Raw genomic sequence first — 15,070 nt, forward strand, 5'->3', positions numbered from 1 at the left:
ACATTCAGGGTATTTGAAATTAATTAAAAAATAACTGTAAACCTAATTTTTGGCAAATCAATAGCCTAGAGATTAAAAAAAAAAAAAGGCTGGCTTGAGCTCATAGAAACATTATTGCTTTTGTACATAGATGCGTATATTTCTTACACATGAGGTACTTAGTAATTCTTTTTATTTTTATATGTATGCTATGTAGTAAGCTGCCACGATCTTTGGAGTGTGTGGCTAAGAAAATGTAAATAAATAAAGGCTGCACAATTACTTCTGCAGTACCTCATAATGTTTGCAAGACAAAATAAATACAATTGATTTATTCCTTAGAAAGTTCTGCGCCTTTCATCTCATACATCATAAAAAATGAGAGAAAATATTACTACTATATACTCACCAAAGGGCAGGACAATAAAAGTTCCCCCACAAGAGCTGTGTATCTTCCTCTATTTCCAGATCTCTATAGCTAGATTCAGCAGGAGGTGCTCTCTCCAAGAGACTTCCTCCACTAACTCAAGAAAGCTCATTTTACAAGGATGCTGTCCTCCTCTTAACAGGCCCTTTTCGAGCACTGTGATGGATTTAAAAAAGTTTAAAAGAGAATTTTCTTTAGCCACAAGTAGCATCAGAACCTGCTTTTCGTTTCCCGTGGCTCTCGGTTGGACTTTTTTTTTTTTTTTTTTATTCTCCCTCGGCTTCAACCTATCATGTGCAAAAATACAGTTATTTAATTTCTTCCAAAATATTTAAGTTTATTTTTCTAAAAGAATAAAATCTAATTTTTATCTAAATTACAGCGTCTGGTTTGCAAGGATCCCTGCTCTTCTCCAGTTCCTTGAGGCTGCATTTTGTATTATACGTGATGTGAAAACCGCTCAAGCGCTGTAGGCTTCTTTCATCTCTCGCACACCAAAACTACAGACATCCAGAGAGCTCCTCTTCTCTTTTTTTCTAAAATTTTCACTGTTTTAACACCAAGATATTAGGTTCCCGTGTAGTCTTTTCAATTATAATTGACTTGGGCTGAGCAGACTTTTTATGTTAGGTATACATTTGACAACGGTGATCAGCCTTGCAATTAATAATTTAATCTCTATTGAAGGAGGCAAATCACATTAAAAAAACCCAAACTATAATCCGTACGGAAGGAGCAAATCACATAACCAAAACAAATTAGTCACAGATTAGACTGGACGTGAGAACATACAGAGGCATAGCCCGAAAAGCAAACACGCAGCTCCCACAGATCAGGAGGAAAGGAGAGGGCTGGATATTTATATTTGTGCTTTCTGTCTCTCCTTTCTTTGATCGCACTGTTGGATATGCCCTGCCGGCTACAGATGGAGTTGAATCGTCCTCTCTCAGGAAAGCACTCGGCACTTTCTGCTCCTCTGATTTCCGAAGAGTTTCTCTTGCCCAAGGCGGCTCATAGATCTTTTATTTAACCTCCCGTGGAGGATGTGCGTGCAAGAGTCAGGCAGTAACTTTTTTTTTGGCCTTGGGGAGTTGTTCTGTGCCTTGCCTTTTCCTTCCCTTGCAATCTGTTGATTTCATGTGCAGCTGCTCTCCGTGCAGGGAAGGCTTTTGCACGGCCAACCGGCTTTAAATGACGAAGGGGCAGATACTGGAAGGTGAGGAAAGGCGCGAGCCTCCCAGCAGCTGACTACAACCAACACTGCGCAGGCGCAAAATTAGCAGCCTATCCTCCAACTGCGAGTAGCCTTGCCTCCCCCTTCTGCATTTCACCCTAATTTATGCAAACCTGTCCTTTTGGCCCCTCCGTGACCAGTCACCATCGTATGTTAAAATCAGGCATCATCTCACTCGCGGATCTTATTTTTCTCCATGGTTCCCAATGGGACGTTCCTCTCACAGAAGCCGGAGGAGCTAAGTCAGATGTCTCAAACCACTGACAGGCCGATGCAGTAAAACGTGCGCTGAAAAAAGGGCACTAGTTTTGAACGTTGGTTGTCTTAAAGTGGGTGCAGCCACCTCCCCTGGGCGAAGCAATATTTAAATGAGAGGCTGCCTTAAAAAGGAAACATTGTACAATCCATAACGCTCAATAGTTGATTGCAATGGGCAACTGAATACGAGCATCCATTTTCATCCCACTTTTTTTTTTTTTGTTATAATAAATTCACTTCAGCAGCCTCAGCAAATTATTATGCACCCTTTGTTATCAACATCTAAATTGAATAGCCATAAGAAAATGGTTGGGTTTTTTTTTAATCAAGTCAAAACATGCAATTATTTTTTTCCACCAAATGATACTAAGGAGGAGGGCCCACTTATTTATTTAACTTATTTAACAGCTTTTCTATACCGACATTAAAATACACATCATATTGGTTTACATTTTAACATAAAAAAGGTGGAAAATTACAATAAACAGGGAAAGGGGGAACGGGGCAACTGATAAATACAAAAGGAAGCACAGAGGCGTGAAATTTAGCAAAATGAAAAATGAAAACTAAAGAGAATACAGTATGCAAAATGTAAAAACATATCTACAAATATACAAGCAGTAGTAAGGTTTGATGTTAGAGAGAGGAAGGCCCAGGTACAAGGAGTTGCAGTAATCGAGCTTGGAGGTTAAAGTGGCTTGGATGACTGTTTTGAGGTCTTGTGTGTAGAGAAGGGACTTGAGCTTCTTTATGACCATAAGTTTATAGAAACCTCCTTTAATGACAGAGGAAAAATTTATTTATTTTATTTATCTAACATTTTTCATACCGAGGTTCTGGTAACAATGTTACTAATCACTTCGGTTTACATATAACTTTGGGATGACATAACATGTGTGTCTTACAGAGAACAAGGAAATAAAGAACTGGGAAATAATTAAATTACATAACACATTATGGTTTTTTAGGTTCAGGTGCGTGTCCACAAAGACGCCTAGGTTCCGGTACAGGGTGGTGAGAAGTGAGTGTAGCAATCCTGGGGTCATTAGATGGGGAGAGTTTGAGGGTCTGTTGGTTATGGATGAGGAGGAGTTCAGTTTTAGCGGAGTTCAGGGTAAGCTGGAGGGAGGTCAGGAGAGTGTTAATGGAGGTGAGGCATTTCTCCCAGAAGTTTAAAGTAGCAAATAGTGATTCTCGGATAGGGATGATGATTTGAACATCATCAGCGTAAATGTAGAATTTGAGACCAATATTTGAAAGATGGTGACAGAGCAAAACACTTATAGCAATACAGAGAACCTTTTTTTTTTTTTTTTTAATGTTTTTCTTGAGCATTGACTGTAAGTTGACATTACTCCACCTCCAAGGCTGGAGTCAAATTTGCCGCATTAAAAAGTTGGGCGCCCAGCACTTTACTACATTGAGAAATGATTTTTATTTAGCGAGTTTTATATACCATCGTTCGGTTTCGCCATCACAACGGTTTACAAAGTTTCAAAGTTTAACAGAGTGTTCAAAAGATTCAAGTGATTGTTAACATAGTTATTGTAGGTGTTATAAACGTAGTTCGGGTGTCAGACTGTACAGGTTATATTACGTGCTTGCATTGGTTCCACATGTTTACATAGGTCGATAGGGAGGGAAATAATAACAGGGAGTCATTGGGAGTTTTGGTAAGCTTTGGTAAACATCCAAGTTTTTAGTTCTTTTTTGAAGGTTTTTAAATTTTGCTGTGTTCTAAGCTCGGTTGGGAGGGTGTTCCAGAGTTTGGGACTTCCTAGGGATATGGCTCTCTTCCGAGTTGAGGTAAGTTGTTTGGAACGAGCAGGTGGAATTTTTAATAGACCTTTATTAGTTGAGCAGAGGTTTCGGTTTGGTGAGTGGAGTTTTATAGGTTCACTTAGCCAGTTTGTTTGTTTTTCGTATGGATAGTATTTTGTAGTCTATCCTGAATTTTATTGGGAGCCAGTGTAGTGATATAAGTGTTGGAGTAATGTGATCGTGTTTTTCAGTTCCTGTGAGTATTCTGGCGGCTGTATTTTGAAGGATTTGGAGTGGTCGGATGGTGGTGAGAGGTAAGTTGAATAGCAGGGAGTTGCAGTAGTCCAGGTTGGAGAAGTTGAGTAGTTGCAGGACTGTTCTGAAGTCGTTGGGGGAAAGGAAAGGTTTTAGACGTCGCAGGGTTAGGAGTTTGTGATATCCGTCTTTGATTTTAGCAGTGATGTGGTTCTTTAAGGATAGTTCATTGTCAATTATGACTCCTAGGTTGCGGGCATGAGTGACAGGGGAGATTGCCACCTTTTGGTTCATTATGTTGAGTGGTGGTAGGTGAGGAGAGTTGTTCTTTCTATCCAGCATGATTATTTCTGTCTTATCGATGTTTAGGATGAGTTTCATGTTGGTTGTTGCTTTATTTGGTGAGGTAAGTGGCTGTTTTTTCGTAGGTATCTAATATATCTAATATCCTCATCTACATGCAATTTACATCTGATGGGTGCTATCAGGTACCCATTTGTTTGAGTGCGCATTGCACACACTAATCCCCTTATTGCATCGGGCAGTAGTCTAGCACATCCCACATGTGTGCCCAACCATGCGTAAACCCGTGCGCTAAGCGAATCCACTCATTTATAATATATGTATATAGCAGCTACTTTTGAGGCCCCTAGGGCACATAGGAGTTAAGAAATTATCTCTACATATGCTCTCCCTTAACCATGAAAGCACACTAATCTCCTCTACCCATTCCCATTCCCCCCCCCCCCACAAATCTACCCCCCCCCCAGTTAAACTATCATATTGTCATGACATTCAAATCAACTCTAGTGAAATACCATAATTATCTTCTCAAACAACATAATCACTATATCCTACTATTATCTCTAGAAAATGTTATCTTGCCTTACATAATTAATATACTCAATGTTTATGGGCCAGATTTTATAACATGCGCGTGGATGTAGATTTGTTTGCGCAACTCGGCGCGAACAAATCTACGCCCAATTTTATAACATGCGCCCGCTGCCGTGCGCATGTTATAAAATCCAGGGTCAGCGCGCGCAGGAGGGTGCACAATTGTGCAACCTGCGCCCCCAAGCCGAGCAGCCTGCCTCCGTTCCCTCCTAGGCCGCTCCGAAATCGGAGCAGCCTCGAAGGGAACTTTCCTTCCGCCCCCCCCCCCCCCACACACCTTTCCCCCTCCTTTCCCCTATCTAACCCCACCCCCCTCCAGCCCTAACTAACCCCCCCCCCCGACCTTTATTGAAGAAGTTACGCCTGCCTCTGGGCAGGCGTAACTTGCGCGCGCCGGCTCTCTATCCCCCAGCCCGGTAGCTGTTCGAGGCCTCAGTCCCGCCTCCGGAACGCCCCCGGGCCAGCGCCCCACCCCCAGCCCCACCCCCAGAACGCCCATTTTTTCAAGCCCCGGGACTTATGCGCATCCTGGGGCTTGCATGCGCCGCCGAGCCTATGCAAGATAGGCTCGGCACGTGCAGGGGGAGGTTTTCGGGGGTTGCGTGCGTATCTTATGCGTGCAACCCTTTGAAAATCTACCCCTATATTACTGTTAACATTGTAAAAAAAATTGACTGCCTTAGTTATTATACCATTCTACTATAATTATTAATGTAAACTGTTGCTAAACCAGAGTGAAGGCTTGTACCAAACTTCGCTATATAAAAGCTTAGAAATAAATAAATAAAATAAAATAAAATACGTGCATTGGCTTCTGTGCGCTGTATTTCAGCATACAGTTTTAACAGGTTAAAAAAAAATGTCAACTCTCAATGCAGCAAGTTAATGGATCAGGGGTTTGAAAATATGGAATGCCTGTAAAATGTGTTCGGCTCAGGGTGAACACATTTTAAACTTGAGAAAGGGAGGGTGTCCCTGACAGCCAGATTGGATAGCACTTAAAACCCCTAATAAAAGGGGAAAAAAGTTTTTTAAAAATGTTTTAAAATGTCTGCAAATAAGTATTGATTTATCTGGCTAAGTGGATAAGTATTGACTTATTTGGCTATCTGGCAGAGGGTGCATCTGCATGGAATTTTCCTGCAGGGGGAGTTAAGCAGTACTACCATTTAGGAAAGCACATTTTCTGTGCACAAAACTCCTTGCTGCATTGGCAGTAAATTTTGCGCACAGAAAATGTGCATTTAAGTACAGGCAGAAAGGTGCGTTTGGCTGAACACACATTTCTGTATCTGTCTGAAAAGGGGCTACTGCTGAACTTTTTACACACCAGGATTCAAACTTCTGAACTAATAGAATGTTTCCAGGAAAAGACTGCAAGCACAAATCCTGAAAAAATCATTTTCTGAAAAGCTAATTATTCTGAAAAAATAATTTGACAGATACAAGACCTAAACAATACAAATGATCAGAGGATCATCTGCCTGTCAGGACAGTGCTAGAAAGGGGAAGTATTAATGACAGGAACTTTAACAGTATAGACTGACAAAAGGCCCCAATAGATGTTTGAAGAAACATAATCAGAAAGACTAGCGACTGCACTTGTCTGGATCAGAACTGCATTAAAACTGGGTATAATCTGCTTTTGCCACACTTCAAAAACTGATCACAGAATGATCCCCTTGGTAAATGTAGCTTTTTTTTTTTTTAACCGCACCACATCCACCTCTCCTGGGTGCCCGATGGTATATTTAAATGAGCTAGTGCATTAAAAAGAACACGCTAGGGAGAAATTGTGCATCCCTAGCCACCAGGAGATGTGACTGTGTGCTTATAGCTATGGGTACTCAATACAATTGCTACAGGTACTCAAGAAAGAATTAATGTAAAGGATAGATTACAAAAAAAACCCCAAAACTTTTCTGGACGCACAATATAAATGCACAATAGCAAGGGGCAAAATCGGCCTGGAGCGTGTATACTGTGTGTCCAGAAAACATTTTTTTTTGTAATCAAACCATTTCATTAATTCTTTATTGTTAATCACCAAAAGCAGTAGATGTACTGTTCTCTGTGGTTCCAGCTCCGGGGCTGGCATTAAATTTGCTGCATTAAAAATGTGTGTTGGGTGCCTGGGGATTTATTGCATCAGAAGGTAATGGCTAATAGCCTTATCTACACAGAATTTACATGTGATGAGTGCTATCAGCTACGCAGTTGTTTGGGCATGCATTTTGGATGTGCTAATCCCCTTATTGCATCAGTTGTTAGTCTGGAGCATCCAAAACACATGTCCTACTGATTTTTAACTTCCAATGCAGTAGCATCGGGAGTTAAATAAAAAACCACATCTAAACTTTTTTTTTCCCCCCCCCAATATCTTATCGGAAAGAGGTGGGCTTGACACCTTTTACGGCAAGGTGTCAAGCCCACCTAGCATGGTTCATGGCTTCCCAAATCCTTAAATCTAGGCCAGGCAACTGTTAGCAAATTCAGAAAGGTGCGTTCAGCCAAACACGCCTTTCTGGCTGTACTTGAATGCACATTTTCTGTGCGCAAAACTTACTGCCAATGCAACAAGAAGTTTTGCATGCAGAAAATATGTTCCTAGATGGAAGTACTGCTTAGGGCTCTCACATGGAAATCCCATACAAATAAGGGCATTAAACCATACTCCCTGATGCATAGAGACTGCTTTTGGCCATCTCATCTTTTTTAGCACTGGAAAGAACTCCTAGGTCAGAGCTTGAGTTAAGTTTTCTGCACCACTAAACAAAAACAAAATTGAAAAAAAAAAAAAGGTTGTAAAACAAAGTTAGGAACACTCCAGGTAAGTGCCAGCAGCTGCCACAATTTAACTGGATAAGTATTGACTTATAACTGCCAACCAACTGGATAAATCTGTATTTATCTGGCTAAGTGGTGGCTACCACCACTTACCAAATAATAACCTTTTGAGGATGCCTTCCTCATCCTGCCAGAATTTTAAAGTTTAGATGTGGAGCATCCAAAACACACGTCCTACCGATTTTTAACTTCCAATGCAGTAGCATCGGGAGTTAAATAAAAAAACACATCTAAACTTTTTTTTTCCCCCCCCCAATATCTTTTTCCCAATAACTTTTTTTGTTTTCCCAATATCTTTTATTGGGGGAAAAAAAAAAAGTTTAGATATGATTTTTTATTTAACTCCCAATGCTGCTGCATTGGAAGTTAAAAATCAGTAGGACGTGTGTTTTGGATGCTCCACATCTAAACTTTAAAATTCAGGCAGGATGAGGAAGGCATCCTCAAAAGATTATTATTTGGTAAGTGGTGGCAGCCACCACTTAGCAGGTTAAAAACTGATTTATCCAGTTTGTTGGCAGTTATAAGTCAATACTTATCCAGTTAAGTGGTGGCAGCTGCTGGCACTTACCTGGAGTGTTCCTAGCTTTTTTTTTTTCAACCTTTTTTTTTTCAATTTTGTTTTTGTTTAGTGGTGCAAAAAACTTAACTCAAGCTCTGACCTAGGAGTTCTTTCCAGTGCTAAAAAAGATGAGCTGGCCAAAACAGTCTTTTATGCATCAGGGCGTATGGTTTAATGCCCTTATTTGTATGGGATTTCCATGTGAGAGCCCTAAGCAGTACTCCCATCTAGGGACATATTTTCTGCATGCAAAACTTCTTGTTGCATTGGCAGTAAGTTTTGCACACAGAAAATGCACACAGAAAATGTGTATTTAAGTACAGCCAGAAAGGCGTGTTTGGCTGAATGCACCTTTCTGCATTTGCTAACAGTTGGCAGGCCTAGATTTAAGGATTTGGGAAGCCATAAACCATGCTAGGTGGGCTTGACACCTTGCCGTAAAAGGAGGCAGAACAAACATAAGAATATTATTGGTGTCATTTTTACCAAGAACAGGATGGAAGATAGACACAAATTTGCCCTGACAAATCTCCTGAACACTATATCTAGAAACTGATTTTTTTTTTCTCTGTATCAACAGTAGTCACACTCAGATATAAATGACAGTCAATACAAGTCTTTTAATAAAATAATTGCCATACTGATCATTTATCAAAGCCTCCAGGATATTTTTGAAAACAGGGAGTTTGCACACCTTTTATTCCAAAACATTCACAACTACGAAAGAAAATTTGATAAGAGTAAAAACACCATCTCTTTTAAGCATGAGGTTAAATTCTCCTGTTCTGGCAATAGTTATAACCATCATTTTCCCAATGGGGTCAGGTGGCAGAATATTAAACCCCATTCTCCCCGTATTGTAATCTTAGTGAAAAGGCCAAGAAGGGTACTACACTTGGATATGAGCCAAAAAGTGGCTGAGAAGATCTATATTTTGTCTAAAAACCTTCCCAAAGTATCTGCTGGAGATAAATAATATATAAATAGGTTGTCTATTCATTCATTCATATTTAATTTCTTCCTATCGTCATGGACATCAAAGTGAGGTAGAATCTTGTAATCACAAATTAAACCATCACAGCATCATTAAATAAAAACAAACATAGCAAGAGTATATAATTGTTAAAATTACAGTCACTTCTAAAACACACACTATATTAATTTTTCCCCCATGCCTTACTTACATAATCAGCCTTCATATCCAAGGAATGCCTGTTCAAAAAGGCAAGCTTTAGCCAGCTTTCTAAATCTCAGATAGCTCTGCTCTATTCACAAGTGTAAAGGTAATGAGCTCCAGTGTACAGGCGTCAAGTAAATAAAAGGCTATCTTGTCAAGTTATGCACAGCCTATCATCTACCAGTGAAGGCACGAACAACAAAAGCCGAGGACCACAATACTCTGGCATGCTTGTATTTAATTAATAAATCTGCCAGGTATTCTGGACAGCCTAGATGTAAGCATTTAAAAATTAGGGATAAAACAAACAATTATGGGAGTCAATGAAAATCATACAATAGATGAAATATGATCATATTTGCTTCAGACAGTAATCATGTCGCAGTGTTTTGCAGCAACTATAGCCATCTGCATCTGGCAATTGTTGATACAATTAATTACATTAATCAAGTCTACTTGTTATTAATGAGTGGACCATGGTAGCAAGATCTTTAGGTGCCAAGGGCACAATGAAATGAAGCTCACATCACCAACAATATTTGGGCTGACATAGTAAATCCATTTTCCAATTTCATTCCTAGACTAACCACCACCTCTTTAAGATGAATTGTTGCTGCAAGAACTGTAGGGTAAATTACACTGCCTATAACTCCAATTTATCCAAAATAATTCGTATTTTCATGGATTAAATTTTAGTCACTAAAGCTCTAATCAACTTTATGCTGCCTGAAGATATTTGTTAACCTTGGCAATACCCAAAGCCTGGTCCATGCCCACATCTGCAATAAACTGAAAATTATCTGCAAATGAATGGCAATCCAAGCCAAACTGACAGAATGATGTCAACCAAGGGAGCCCGATACAAATTGAACAGGAGAAGGGACAAAATCTAAGAACTAAACCCCAAAAAGTTGGTATCTTGAGGACCCCAAAAGATATTCATTGAAGATTATTTACAAAATGTGATTAACCATAATTTCACTGCATTACCAAAGCAGTTTATAGTAAAATAAATAATACATGAAATAGAAAAAAAACAATGCATCCTATACACATTATCCACAACACTAACATCAAGGCACAAATTGTCCAATAGTAATATCATATCAAACAACAAATACAAGTATTGGACAAAAAAAAAAAAGAAGCTTCATTTCTTGGACACTATTTAGGTACTGGTAAGGTGCTGGCAGGTCTGCTCAGATGGGAGGCCAATGCCCTTCTACCAAGCCACTGGCTGGCTCTGGTAAATTCAGGCTCAGGCAGGCTAGATCTTGGACTGAGTCTGATGCTAAAACCAATGATCCCACATATGAGGAACCAGATTGGTCTTCAGGTCTTGAAAAACAGTTGCTGGGAAAAAGGAAGTTGTTCCCTGCAAATAATGAGCAACAGAGCTGGTTACGGATCTCTGTAACTGTGTTCCATAAGAAGTAACCTATGCTTGTGAGGACCTCAATGTTGATGTGAATTACTTAAAAGCACATCTACGAAATAAGGTAGGGGTGTGGTGTGGTATGGTAACAGATAACTTTGAAGATAATAAAATCGAACTGAGAAATTGTTCCTGGATTTATATATATTGAAACTATACTCAGGGTAAGGTTACATTTCATTTATGGACTGATTATAGAAGCTCAGGGAAAACTTGAACTTTGTGCTGAACCTGATATATGTAAACCAGTATATTTCTATTGCATGTAAGAAACTTAAATTGATGTTAAAATAAAGCCAAGCCTGGAACCTTGGAAAAAAAAAATTGTGGTTTACAAAAGTAGAGACTTGGAACCTGACAAAACAGACTCAGGGTGTGAGAAAAATTTCTTTTTTAAGGGCAGGGACTCTCACATGACAAGTCCTCTTCAGAAAATAGTACTGGGAAAATGCAATTATCTATGCTAATTATATTACAAAGTAGATCAACTATTTCAGTAAATCCCAGACTTAAAAAGAATGCAGTCCTGCTATAGAACAACCAGGAAGACATTTCACCTCACCCTTACTAGGATGTCAGTCTGCCTAAACATCCTTGCCTGCTATATAATGCAGTATTCTTAAATTGTGTGATGAATCTCTTATATAAAAAAGAAAAAAAACAAACTGACTTTCATCCTCCAATTCACTGAAAAAAACCAAAACAAAAACATTGTTTTAGTAGACAAATGAGGTATCAAATTTAAAAGGTTTTGACATGAGGATCTGCATAATCATATTCGTGTTCACATGTGACCTTTGATCTGGCCTTAAAACTGAAGACTTACTGTGCATGTACTTTGATGGGGAGCATGAAACATCTATTGCTTTAGAAAGACCACCACAGTTGGCAGCACAGGTTTATGCCAGGTTATTTTCCTTCAAAGTCTGAGCAAGAAAAATGGAATTGGGGCTTCTAACTTTATGAAACATCTTCACAAGAAGTAAATACCTTCCTCTCCCACTGCATTTTGAGTAATGCGTTTAGCAGTCTTTTGTTACATGGCAACATTCAACACTGCGTTGTGTTTAGTAATTGAGAAAATATCACCTTAAGTGAAAACGCTAGCCAGGAAGTTCATAAGAACAAAAGTACCACTATCTTGGGTCAGACCAATGGTCCATCGAGCCCAGCATCCTGTCTCTGACAGTGGCCAGTCCAGGTCACGAAGTATCTGGTAGGTAAGTCCATCCCATGATGTTAATTCCTAGAAGTAAAAGGTGGAGGACTTGCAAGTCTGGCTGGCTAATAATTGTTAATGAACCATCCTCCAGAAACTTTTCCAAACCTTTTTAACCTTAGTATGTTACTATCTTTGACCATATCCTCTGGCAGCAAATTCCATAAATTAACTGTGTGTTGACAGAAAAAAAACCCCAAACACTCAAATTTGTTTTAAACCTGCTATCAGTTAATTTCATGGAGCATCCCCTAATCCTAGTGCTAGTGGAAAGAGTAAATAACCATTCTCTATTAACTTATTTATTTGATTTATATTCCACTTTTTCAGGCACTTCACACCACACCACACGTACTTTCATAAACCTCTATCATATCCCCTTTGTTGTCTCTTCTCCAAATTGCAGACTTTTTAAATTTTTTGTTTAGACAATTTTATGATAGGAAGAAATGCAAAAGCAGCATTGTGAGCCTCAGAGTTGAAAAGCAGGAATATGTAGAGGCTGATGAGGATAAAGCAGAATTGCTTAAATATTTTAGTTCAGTGTTCACTGATGAAATCCAGAAATAAGAACACAGAAAAAGGACACAAATAGGATTAGACCCGAGGTAAAACTTAAAACGTAGATAAAGCAATGGGGCTAGATGCGGTACATCTGAGAGTTTTAAGGAAACTTAGAAAAGTTCTGGCAGGTCTGTTAGCTGATGTTTTCAATGCTTCTTTAGAGCTGGGAGTAGCTCCAGAGGACTGGAGACAGGTGGATATGCTTCCTATTCACAAACGTGGAAGACGAGGAAACTGGGAACACTAGGCCAATTAGTCTAACCTCTGTGGTGAGTAAATGAATTTAATCAAATCTGACAAATCTGATCAATTTCTTTGACTGGGTGACCAAAGGAAAATGTTGAAGGCCTTTCATCTAAAGTTAGAATGCGAAACCTTGGACTCAGGCATTTTTCCTCTGATGGTTGAGACCATCTGTTGTGTTCATCTTAGGTTGCCAGGCTTATATTGTGTAGATGTACTAATTTATTAGTTTTGTCTGTATCATTGTTATGTTTGGTTTTATTGTACTGCTTCCACTGTGTATGTTCAGTTGTTATCCACTGAGCTTTGTAGACCAGTGGACTAGAAATATTTGAAATAAAAGAGGTGGATCAGAGAGCGTATTAGATGTAGTGTGGATTTCAGTAAGATCTTTGACATGGTTCCACATAAGTGACTTATAAATAAAACTGAATGCCCTTGATATGGGCCCTAAAGTGACTGACTGGGATAGAAACTGGTAAGAGTGTGAGGCGACAAAGGACAGCGGTAAAAATGAAGGGTTCATGCATTTGGTATGCAAAAACCCAAGGGAACAGTAGAGTACAGGGGGTGAAATTCTTCTATGTGCAAAAAAAGAACGAGAAATGAGGGTGATTGGCCACCTTGAGATCAGACACAAACAGCTGGATAAAGTGATGGCAAAAGCCAGAAAATGCTCTGGTGATTAGGGAGAGGAATGATCATCAGGAAAAAAGGAGGTGATATTGCCTCCTGTGATGAAATAGGGGCTTCACACAGGAGAACAGGACAGTTAGAAACTCCAGAGGAAAAATGGACTCTATATAAAGAGAGTTCTGGGTGGAGGTAGAAGGAATAACAGCTTTAAGGAGGAAAGAAAAGTAACCAAGAGTTGGGTAGGGGATTGTAAAATGTAGTTTGAGATCCTTGGAAGAGAATTAATTAGGATCCAGGCAGCAGCCAGAGAAAGGTGCGTTGCTAATTGGGAGATTCAACAGGGGCTTATTACAGAATCAGTGTCTTTCTTAAGTCGGAGAACTTTACCTTTCAGAGGGAGGCAGAGTCAGAACCAGACAGGCAGCTCAGAGAGAAACGGTATACCTGGCCCCAGAAGCAGATATGCCTAGAATCTTCACTTAGGGCTTTTAAATCTGCAAAACGGTACACTTAGAAAATACTTACTATGTAATCCTAGGAAACTGGGTTAGCCTATACCTGACAGGGAGATCTGCACTCAGCAAGCAGAGACCACCCCGGGAAGGTATGTGCATACCTTGAGAGAGGCAAGAAAAGGACTTGGTGATAGAGTCCAGGAGTTGAGCAGGAGCCAGAAGCACAGGAACTCAATATAAAAAGCAGAACATGAACTGGACGGGAAGGCACAAACAATTTTATAAGTCAAGAGTACACATACAAAGCAGGAATACAGGAACGTAGTTACAGAACAGGAACCCTGGTACAAGGTAACAAGAAAGGAAACTATGGAACAAGGTCAAGAATGCAGGCCAGATAAAGCTTCTACAGGGCAGATGCTGAGAAAACTTTGGAACAGTACTGTGCGCCTTCTGGGTATGACTTAAATAATGATGTCAATTTGGAGCACATCCTGTGCTGGTCCAATCCAGATGCTGTTTTAAATAGAACAGGGGAATGTCTGACTCTCCAAGGAAAACAAGATAAAAATACTTGAACTTCCTAGAGAGTCCACAGTCTTCACAGCTCCATGTTAGGTCCATGTCCTGCAGTTCAAACCTCATCGAACCTTACAATACCTAACTTTTATTGTACCTTACTAGGGTGGATCCTGGTGTCTCAGGAAAGAAAATGGAAAGTCTGAATGTGAAGTAAATGACTGCAAGTAGCTGGCTCAGACATCTGATCCAGAAAATTGTTAGCAGATCGTGCATGAGTCATTGGTCCGTTATACCCCTTTTGGAAAACTGTGTACAATTCTGGGGACCACATCTTTAAAAGGATATAAACAGGATGGAGTTGGTCCAGAGGGTGGCTAGTAAAATTGTCAATGATTTTCGTTTGTATGGGGACAGGTGTAAAGACACATATATATATATATATATATATATCCTAGAACAGGGGTGGCCAACTCCATTCCTCAAGAACCAAAGACAGACTTGGTTTTCAGGATATTCATAATGAATACACATGATATATTTGCATAAAATAGAGACAGTGTATATTTATTGTGGTTATCCAGACAACTAGGCCTGTTTGT

General features: G+C 39.6%; 1 protein-coding gene across 4 annotated transcripts in view; it reads right to left on the reverse strand.

The window, feature by feature from the left end:
* CAPN15 (calpain 15) overlaps positions 1-15,070 on the reverse strand; it is a 273,139-nt gene that overhangs the window by 216,741 nt on the left and 41,328 nt on the right. Inside the window, exon 1 of one of the 4 annotated variants that reach the window (XM_029576450.1) lies at positions 389-2,157. The exons of the other annotated variants lie outside the window; for them this stretch is intronic. The gene's annotated coding sequence lies outside the window, so the exon portion shown is untranslated. Of the gene's footprint in view, positions 1-388; positions 2,158-15,070 lie in introns of those variants that run through there. 4 annotated transcript variants of the gene reach the window in all.

The sequence above is a fragment of the Rhinatrema bivittatum genome, chromosome 14, assembly GCF_901001135.1.
Source record: "Rhinatrema bivittatum chromosome 14, aRhiBiv1.1, whole genome shotgun sequence".
Taxonomy (NCBI): Eukaryota; Metazoa; Chordata; class Amphibia; order Gymnophiona; family Rhinatrematidae; genus Rhinatrema; species Rhinatrema bivittatum.